Genomic DNA, 11011 nt, shown 5'->3' with positions numbered 1-11011 from the left:
TTCCTTCCTCCCTCCCTCCCTCCCTTCCTCCCTCTGTCCCTTCCTTCCTTTGCTTCCTCCCCTTCTTTCCTTCCTTTTTTCTCTCTTTCTTTTTTCTTTCTTTCTAACAAAACAAGGAGAAAAATTAATACAGTTTCTCATCTTTATCCATATGGAAATGATTTATGTTTTTGGAAGTTTATAATTTTGAGAGAAAGCCTATCCTGGGGCAAATAGTAATCCTGCCAATCAGAATACCAAGGATCCTGAGAGGGACTCAGGTCTTTTCTACTAATCTCTGAATCACTTAGCCTCTATTTCGTCATAAGGAATGTAACCACTTTATGAAAATAATACAGATTAACCAAGCCATAGCTCTAGAAACCAGACTCCACAGGTTGCTGGGCCTCACTAGCTGTCTGAGAGCTTTAGGGCTGCCCTAGGAGATAATCGTGTCTTCCCAAGAAAGCCGAGTCCCTGGCCAATGCATGAACCATTCTCAGACTCCAGCAAGTGTTGTTTTACACTTAGTGAATCTAATTACTTAGTAGAATGAATCTGTAATTAATTTTAAAAACATAGCAAGCATTGTTATCTTGAGCTGAACAAAATAGCAGCTTCAGCTTTCTATATATATATTACATTTATTTCAATAGTTAATGCTTTTCCAATCAATGCATGTTAAACAGGATAGGGGGTTTTCATTTCTTGAAAGAGTTTGTGCCAGTTTCTTCCAGACAAGGAAAGGCAACATGGGAGGTAGGGCAGAGAAGTTGACAAATGGAAAACATGTACACAGGGAAATATGCAACAAGAAATGTACAGAACCCCACAATCACATGCTGGCAGTAAAGGGGAAAGATGTCCTTTTGTAATGAAATATGAGAAACAGGAGAAAATGGGAGGCTAAAAGGAAAAGAATAAAAAAATTATGTCAGGGTACAGAACTAGGACCTGAATTACACTCCAGAGGCAGACTCAGATAGAATGCTAATAAATTGCTCAACTAGATATTCCCATAATAAGAAGTCCAATGAGCCAAATTAAATAGAGGTCAATCAGTGACGGCCTTCACTTTGTTTGGGAACAGGCTCTTGTAAATAGGCCACAATATATTTTATTTATGCTTTTTTTCCCCAAACATGAAACATGTAATCTCAGGAAATATAGATTACTGTTTGGTTTCAAGCTCTGATTGGAGATAGTTGTTGCATATGGGTGGGGGTCAGATGGAGTGAGGTAGAAAATTACTATTTAGCACTGGCACCCAGAAAGATGGGCCATAATTCAGAAGTGCTCCAAATTACACCTATCTATAGAAGACTTCCTGCCTTTTTGAGGTGGTGGAATATGAACAGCAGTGCTTCCTGTGGTTTCTGATTTCTTCCTTCATGACACCTTTTCAGTGTTTGGTACAAGGTGCATGTATCAGGGTTTAATAAGAAGGAGACACAGTGATATAGAATGAGGGGTTTATTCCAGGGATTAGACCTCATACAAGTGTGGGATGTGATGAAGAAGTCAATGGGAGTGTGTTGCATCTGTCTGATAACAGGCTGAATTCTCTGGGTCAGCACGGCCATCAGTAACAAAAGCTGGATATGAACTAGAGGAGAACGAAAAAGAAATGGAATTAGGAGGAAAAACTGGAACCCGTATCAGCCTTTTACCAACCTCAATGTGGATGGCTTCCAGAGGGATCGAGTGCTCTCTGCCATAGAGCTGAAGACCTACCTAGCATAGGACTTGGCAAAACTGAAGACAGAGCTTTGGGAACTTCAATCACAGCTGCTTCACTAAGTGCAGGTGAGTCACCACATCAGGGAAAAGATGTGCTTGCAATCATAGAGTTTGGTGCCCCCTTCAAATGCCTGCTTCTTCAATTCTGCTTTTCCAACCTCGTGCAAATTTCCCTTAAGGCGAACCTTAACTCAGTGTGAATCAGGAGAGGAAATTCTGGAAAATACATTTCCCGATTTAGCTAAGTTGATACGGTAGAAAACTATCATAATCCATCCCTTGCCAACTTGGCATCCATGTCCACTTCTCTTAACTAAAGGTAACTTCCAAATGAAGACATTAGCAAAATGATGCTTCTACCAAATAGGATGCAACTATCAGTTCTACAGATGAAAAAACACTGAAAACAAAAGACGGCCAGGCGCAGTGGTCATGCCTGTAATCCCAGCACTTTGGGAGGCTGAGGTGGGTGGATCACTTGAGGTCAGACGTTCAAGACCAGCCTGGCCAACATGATGAACCACTCTCTACCAAAAACACAAAAATTAGCTGGGCATAGTGGTGCATGCTCTATGATTCCCCTATCAGGTTAGTGGCTTCATGCAGATTCCTGCATAATAGAGGAATTACATACCTGTAATTCCAGCTACTCTAATCACTTGAACCCAGGAGGCAGAGACTGCAGTGAGCCAAGATTGCACCACTACACGCCACCCTGGTTGATAGAGTCAAAAAAAAAAAAAAAAAAAAAAAAAAAAGAGGAGACATAGCCTCATAGGTTACTTTGTCCATTTTGGGGACGATGTGCCGTCCTTTTTTAGCTGAGATCCACTTTCCCTTCGATGTCATGTACTTTAAATGTATTGAGATATAAGGATGTTATGGGTTGAATTGTGTCTGTCAAAAAGCCATGTTGAAGTGCTAAACCCTGGACCTTGTAAATATGATCTTATTTGGAAATAGGTTCTTTGCGGATATAATCAAGAAGAAGTCATATTGGATTATGGTGGGCTCTAATTCAGTGACTGGTGTACTTATGAGAGGAGGGGAATTTGAAGACAGACACAAAGAATGTCAAGTAACAATGCAGGCAGAGATTGGACAAAGAAACATCAAAGATTACCAGCAACCATCAGAGGCTACAAGAGAGTCATTGAGCAGATTCTCCCTCAGGGCCTCTAAAAAGGAATTGACTCTGCCATCGCCTTGATTTTGGACTTTTAGCATACAGACTGCAGTAAAATTAATTTCCGTTGTTTTAAGCCACCCAATTTGTGCTACTTTGTTATAGCAGCCCTAGGGAACTAATACAAAAACTAACTATCGTTACCCCATTTTATATTAGATGGTGGATGGGAGAGAAAAAAAGAATTGGTTAATATATAACGAAATATATTTCTATTAAGAAATAAATATTTATAATCTTTTCCTTCCTAATTTCTATAACTGATCTTGTAGTCATAGCTGGTATTTATAACTTCCTTCTTTCACTACTCATTCCATATACTTGTGTCCTCAGCAAGCACATTGCCTAGTCATGGTTTCTTGCCTATTGGGGTGATCTCAATTTTCATTTTTGAGGGATTCAGTCTTTTGCAGTTGAGCCCTAATTGGGTTATTTTCCGCCTACTTTGCTTGTTACAGTAACAAAAGTAATTACAAAACTTGAAGGTATAAGATATGACCTTGAGTTCCAGGCACACTTTTTCTTACTCCTACAGGCTAGTAGTAATCCAATTTCCCTTTGATAGTCACAGTCATCCCAGCCCATACATTAATATCTTACTTTTCTTATTGATTCTTTAGCACGAGGATCCCAAAGCCGCCTGCAGGGAGTATCAACTTCTGTCTTGATGGAATCATAGCTGTATCTCCTATTAGAAGCATCTCTCCCTTGGAAACCAGAACTTCTAGACCAACAGAGTCTAAAGTTGAGAATAGAAAGAATAAATTTTGCTGTTGATCACTATGGGTAACAGTGAGAGGAGTCCGTTCCATCTTCACCCCTGGATTCCTGAATCTATGAAATCTGGATAAGGGAGAAACAGCAATATGCGTTGATGGATCATTTAGAGAATTTACTGCATCTTTCAGGACATTATCCTAGCCTTGCAAAGTGTTTTCATCCGTCTAGCACAGTAAATAAATTGTTAAAAGAAGAATTCCACCTTTCTACTGCTTTACAGTGATGGATAACAAGTTAAGACTAATGAATTCCACGATCATGAGTCTGCTATTCTTTATATGCTGCAAAGTAAGTTCCTTGGTCAAAAGCAAAGCATTATGGAATACCATGATGGGAAATAAGATATAAGAATTCTGTACGTCCACAGATGCTGATTTTGGCAAAGGTATTACAGATAGGGAAGACAAATCCCTATGAAGAGTAAGTTTTTTATGGAGCAAGAACAAAATACTGCCCTTTCATGCCTTGTGAGCAGAAGTTCATGTTGCTGAACTCACGCATATCCTCCATGTCTACCACCACGGCTATTTTGTTCATGCGCCTATTGGTCAAGGACAGAAGAAACTGAAGAGAAAAATCTGATAGAGGTCTGTAGAATGTGTCTTCTTGCCCATTATTAAGATCCATACATGCTGAGGTTTAACTTTGATGAGCATTCACATGGGTCCATTTAGGAAGATCTATCCATTTCCTTCTTCCCCAGATTTTCCTGTCACTAATTTTCCAGACATGTTTCTTCTAAGTCCCTTAGTATCCATCTAAACTATTAGCTACTGCTCATGAAGCAATGTAGATTTGTACCCCTGGCTCTCTCTCCTTTGAAGCAAAATGAACAATTAGGTACACTGCTGGAAGTTCTCCCTACTGGGAAAATTATTCTTCCTCACACCACCATTGTAGGGCCACAACGATGTAGTCATTCAGTTTTGGATGATATCAGAATATCATGCAAAAATTTCTGTAAACAAGGCCAAATATTTTTCAGTCCACTGGTCACTGAGTGCTTCCCATGAGGCCATGGGTGTAAGATTCTGAAGCTATTGTAGCACAAATAGACACCATGGATAACTGGGTCACTTGCTTATTCAATGTACTTGTGCTTGATCTCAAAAACCCTACTTACATTTGATCATGGAATGCTATACTTCATGCCTAACTTAGAGGCTGGATGGATCCACAACACTTAGTTCATCATGGGCAGTTCAGGTTGCATTATAACTTGATGGCCTATGATCAAGCTTTCAGTTTCAAACTGGTATTCTAAAGAAGAATTTTGAAGAAAAAAGAAGAATTTCTGAATTAAAAGAATAATTTTTCTGAAGAAGTTGTTATAGTTTTGCTCCAGAATTCTAAATGTCTGCTCTATGATTCACCCTATCAGGTTAGTGGCTTCATGCAGGATTCCTGCCCAATAGAGACATTTTTAGTGCCATGGAATCTACTGGATCTAGATGTAAGAGTAGTATGCATGGCAGCCTTGAACTGCTGTAGAGGCTTTTCTTATTCTAGACCCCACACAAAACTAATGACCTTACATCTTACTTGGTAAATGGATTGTAGTAGCATGCCTGATGAGATATATATTCGCTTTAAATCCACGAAGGCCCATTAGATATTGTCCCTCTTTCTTACTGGTAAGAGAGGTCAGATATAGCAACTTGTCATCATGTTCACGAATGGAGCATCTTGGCATGCTCAAAACAAGTAAATCACTACAGATTTCAATAACATATTCAGTGGATATAAACTACTGAATTTTGTGGAATTTATTTATCACTCTTTGGTATGCAAGTCTCTTAACATATCTAAAACTAGTTATTTCATCCTGTTTACCAGGTACAGTAAGCATGATATAATATCATTAATACAATGTATCTGCATGGTATCTGGTGGAATGGATAGACAATTATGGACCCTATGGACTAGATTATAACACAGGGCTGTAAAGTTGAAATAGCCCTGAAGTAGGACAGTGGAGGTATATTACTAACCCTGTTGGCTGGAAGCAAATTGCTTCTGATGATATTTACCAGAGATTAGCAAACATTCTCTGTAAAGAGCTAGAAAATGAATATTTTAGAATTTGGAGGACATACTATCTGCCATAATTACTGAAATCTGCTGTTGTAGCACAAAAACAGCCAAACATAATATATGCGTAAACGGATGTAACTGTGTTCTAATAAAACTTTATTTATAAAAATCCAGTAGTCTGAATTTGGCCCATGAGCTACAATTTGCTAATTTCTGGACTTCATTAACAGGTATAGAGAAATAAGTATTTGGCAGCTCAATGGCTCCTGACCAGGTGCTACTAGCCATATCGGTTTGTTCCGTCAATGAAACTACATTTGGAACAACAGCTGCAGTTGGAGCCAACATCTGATTGAGATATTAAAACTTCACTGTCATTCTTCAAAATTCATCTGTGTTCTGCATAGGATAAATTGGGAAAGTAAATCAGGAATTTGGTAGGAATCACCATCCTTGCGTTTTGTTTCAATTCCTGTTGGTGGCTCTAATCTTCATAATTCTTTAAGGGTTCCTTTTGTTGACTATTTTGGCATATTGCTTATTGCTGCATAATAAACTATTACAAAACTTCGGGAGTTAAAACAATAACAATTGTTTTGCTCACTAATCTGTTTTAGGCAGGTTCAATAAGGACAGCTCATCTCTGATAAACTCATGAAGATAAGACATATCATCTGGGAAGGCTTGGCTGGGGCTGGAGAACCTACTGCCAAGATAGCTCTCTCAAATGACTGGTAAGTGCTTCTTACAGTTGACTTGGAACTCATCCAGGGTTATCCACTGGATACCTTGGCTCCTCTCCACATGGACCTCTCCATGGGGATGCTTGGGCTTCCTGAAAACATGGCAGCTAGTTTCTAAGAACAAGTATTCCAGAAGGCATGGATAAAAGTTGTAAGTATTCTAAATCACTTAAAATCTGAAGTACTGGATCACTTCTGCCAAATTCCATTTATTAAGTGAATCAGTAATGCAAGCCCAGATCTAAGGGCTGGGAAATTAGACTTCACTTCTCAGTGCATAGAGTAGCAAAGGACTTGTGGCCCCATCTTTAATCCATGATAGTTCACTTTGCACAACAAAGCCAAAACTAGGAGACTGGCAAATGTTACTACCCTCAGAGGAGAGTTTTTTAAGAAAATAATATCAAATTTCACAGTTCTACGAAACCACTGGGGGCTCCACTGAGCAGTATTTCAAATAGATTATACTCTACCAAGTGAGCAAGAGAAGTTAGAGAGGTAGAGAAAAAGGCCCAAAGAAAAGAATAGAACGCAAGTATTTATTCATTAGTACTTGCTCCTTATGTATGTCAATTCCAAGAAAGTCATCAGAAAGACAGTTCCTTTCTGCTAATCTGGACATGAGTGTCTGGGATTCTCTTAAAAGTGATCTTCTCAATGCCAGGCAGCACTGGACCTTAGCATTTATCTATTTATTTGTTCATTCAACAAACATGTGTTTCATTTATATCTTTCACTTTATATTCTTGCCCAAACTATGGCAAGTGTTTATTGAGAAGACTCTACCCTTGAGGAGCCCACAGCCTTCCATGTATCTATTTAGACTATAGGTTAAAGAGGTACTTGGTCTTCCCTATAACACCTAGGTCAGTGTCTTGCTTGTAGTATTGATCCGTATTTTGTTACTGAGTGATCAGAGCATTTTTATTCCATTGGCTTTTGACATCTAAAATACTTGTTGGCTTATAAAACTCCAGAATATTTAACAATCAGCTCTCATAAGCTGGTGTGTGGGATAGTATCAAAAAGCTCTCTTCTGAGGTAGAGCTTTATCTCCTTACGAGGATAAGGCTGTCACAGCAGACGGTGCCTCAAGGATCTTTTTTTTTTTTTTTTTTTTTTTTTTTTAATCTTTAGCTAATTTAAAGCTGTCTCTCCTTATTTTGAATGGGAGGAAGAAAATAGCTGATTAGAAATAGGGGGAAAAATAGTGTCAGGATTGATGGTGGAAGAGCAGCAAAATAATTATTATTATAGTTGTAATGCTCTGCATTTATATGGCATTTTTTTCCAAAGGTCTCAGAACACTTTTCTAAATACTGCCTATAAATTCAGAAACAATTATGAAGAAGTCAGAGTGAAGCATAATTATACTAGAATTTTACTCTGGAATATAATTCAATACTCTAATACAATTTTACTCTCAAATATAATTCAGTGAAAAGTAGCCTTATTGTAAATGGAATTATTGACATACATTTGAATTTTTATGGCATATTTTCACATAGGAAGTGCCAGGATATTGGTCTTCAAGGAAAACACTAAATATAGGTGCTAACAAATTTCCATGTTATAAGGGAAATAGGGGAGAAAGTTGTCAGATAGCAGGATGAGATAAAAATCAACATTTCCTGACCATAGCCCAATATTCTTGCTAGAGGTATTTTAAATGACATGAGCCCAGGGCTCTGGTAAAAGACGAAGTCCTCTGTTCCTGGAATAGCAAGAGAAGGTTACAAATTTCTCGGAAGATGGCAGGCAGAGAGCAAGAACTGAATCCACAAAAGTGTCTAACATAGAGATTAGGAGGCAGGAGGCAAGCACGAGGGAGAAATACAGCCCACAGAGGTTTCTTTTCTGCAATATTTGGACTACTAAGGAAATAATAAATGGACTAGGGTATCTGTGAACCATCAAAAAACGTACGTAAATTTGTGTATGTGTTTGGACTCATTCATTACCATGAGGGTGTCCACAACTTTCATCAGATTTTCCTATGGTCTCCTAACCAAATGGATTAAGTAAGATTTGCCAGCCTAGAGAGATGCCTTGAGAAATGAATTTGATATTGCTTGTAGAAGAAAGTCACTTTACTGGCTTCTGCATGGTTTAGGCCTTTGCCTACCATTTTCATTCTCAGCTGAAAGACAGCACAAAGTGATAGCATGGCAAACTCTAGAGAAAGATTGCTGAGATTCAGATCCACACCCTACCACTTTGCAGTTGTGTGACTTTGAGCTGGTTAGTTGGTTATTTAACCTGTCTGCAGCTCAGTTTCCTTAAAAATGAAGATAATTATAATAGCATCTATTTCATCTGGTTTGAAGGCACACTGAGCTCCCCCACATTGATCTTCTCCCATTACGTAAAACACCATGTTCCTCCTTACCTCATAGTCTTTGTACAAGCTATTCCTTATGCATGAAAAGTCTTTCGCTCATTCCTTCCCTAGCAAATTACTGATGATCCCTTAAGGCTCAGTTTAAATTTCACTTCATCAGAAAAGCTCTGACCCCCGCATAGCTCAGTTTAGTCCCTCTCTATAATATCTGACATGATGCAGTGGTCTGCTGAAGTTGACTCACGCTGGCTAACCAGAGCTGATTGTTGAATGTTCTGGAACTGTGTGAGCTGGCAACTGCCACTGCCTGAAGCTTGAAATTAACTGTGGATATATTTACACTGCAGAAATTGGCAGATGCTATAAATCAGGATATTTTTTGAAAGCTCATTTACCAACAACCACTGTATACAGCATCCTGTATGTTTTCTTTTTCACACTTATCACAATTTTAATTATGTCTTAATTCTCTGATTGCTTATGTAATGTCTGTGTCTCTCACGAAGAAGTAGGTTTCATTAGGCAGGAAGCACATCTGCCTATTCACTGCTATACTTATAATAGTCTAGTCTGGGCATTTAACTTTGTCAAAGAAACTAATCAAAAAAAAGGTAATCTGCAAATGGCACTTATGTCACTTCCAGGCACAAGAGGAGAATTACTTAGGGATAAAGAAGTCAAGCCAATGTGACATTCTTCTTCTGAAACTCTCTCCCATGTGTCAAGTGATAGCTGGTGGTGTAATACATGATGTGGTTCTCAATATGGGGACATTAGAAGCTCCTGACAACCATAGAACTTGAGTTACTTTGTGGGATAACAATATGGCACATGTTTTCTACTCAGGATTGGTGAAATGCAGCCTATCACCTTATCAAAACTGTCTTTCTTGGTCATCTGGGTAGCCTTAGTACTCCTAGACATGCCACGATCTGTGTGCTTCTCTGCCGCCTATACTAGTCCACTTGAGTCAACTTCAGATGGGGCTACATGAATGTAAAAATAATAGCTGTGAAATAGTGTCTCCAGGGTAGTGTACTGTCCATCACCCCATGGTACTATGCAGCTGAAAGAGAATGTCACATGGGTAGTTATGATTACCTGAAGCCCATGAATTAGGAAAATATAAAGAACTCAAAAAAGACAGTCCAAATGGCTTGTCAGAGATGGAGAGCCTGGACCTGTCTCAAGAGCTGGGCTGTAGTGGTCTGAGTGTCTGCTTCCCAGGTCTTAGTGCCTTCAAACCCTGACAGCCACCTGCCTGGCCAGCAAGCCCCCCAAATACCTGGAAAAAGAGCAACTTCATTTTTCACCTGGGGCAGTTGACCTCTACTGGACCCAGTCTCCACAAAAAACTGATTCCAGTGGATCTGCTTAGGAGACAATGGGCCCTGCTCCCACCCAAGAAGTCTTGCAAAGCCAGGCAGACTTAGAGTGAGTAAAAATGGGCTCCATGGAAACAAGATATACAACTGCAAGAACACACCAAGCCACTTCCCCATCTTGAGGATATTAGTCACAGAGCTATAGATCAGTTCAGGACAAACCTGTAAGACATTTTGTAACCATAAACACAACGGAATGTCCTAAATCAATTAGGAGACAGGCCCTCCCAGTCCAGAACCTTTGAATCCTCATCCCTTAGGGGATTGATGAAATTGAAAGGTTTAAGAATGAAGACTTGGCCTAAAATTTTATCTTAGGGCCCTCAACTGCACCCATCCTGGGAGCCTGAGAAGTTGTAATATTTTCTAATCATCAGACATCAGGAAACACAGACCAACCAACCACAAACAAGCAAACAACAAATACGAGAGGCATTGCAGCAAATGGTCTCAGCCTCCTCAGATTGGCTGAGCTTATCTGGAAAGCCTGCTTTTATCTACCCCTTTCCCAGACATAAGGCAATGGGCCTCCTGGAGAATATTTCTTTCTTTTTTTTTTTTTTAATTGCATTTTAGGTTTTGGGGTACATGTGAAGAACATGCAAAATTGTTGCATAGGAACACACGTGTCACTGTGATTTGCTGCCTTCCTCCCCATCACCTACATCTGGCATTTCTCCCCTTGCTATCTCTCCCCAGCTTCCCACCCCCCACCGTCCATCCCCTATTTCCCCCCAACTGACCCCAGTGTGTAGTGCTCCCCTCCCTGTGTCCATGTGTTCTCATTGTTCAACACCCGCCTATGAGTGAGAACATGCGGTGT

At 39.5% G+C, this 11011-nt stretch overlaps 1 long non-coding RNA gene across 1 annotated transcript; it reads left to right on the top strand.

Annotated features, from left to right (window-relative positions):
* Positions 1-64: 64 nt before the first annotated feature.
* LOC108302681 lies at positions 65-7582 on the top strand. The gene is made up of 2 exons (XR_001824455.2): positions 65-1785; positions 3526-7582. It is a non-coding gene; the product is annotated as an uncharacterized LOC108302681 (long non-coding RNA).
* Positions 7583-11011: the final 3429 nt, after the last annotated feature.

This window comes from Cebus imitator, unplaced genomic scaffold (genome assembly GCF_001604975.1).
Source record: "Cebus imitator isolate Cc_AM_T3 unplaced genomic scaffold, Cebus_imitator-1.0 Scaffold42, whole genome shotgun sequence".
Taxonomy (NCBI): Eukaryota; Metazoa; Chordata; class Mammalia; order Primates; family Cebidae; genus Cebus; species Cebus imitator.
The sequence above is the reverse complement of the archived record's forward strand: the minus strand, read 5'-3'. Positions and strand labels throughout refer to the sequence as shown.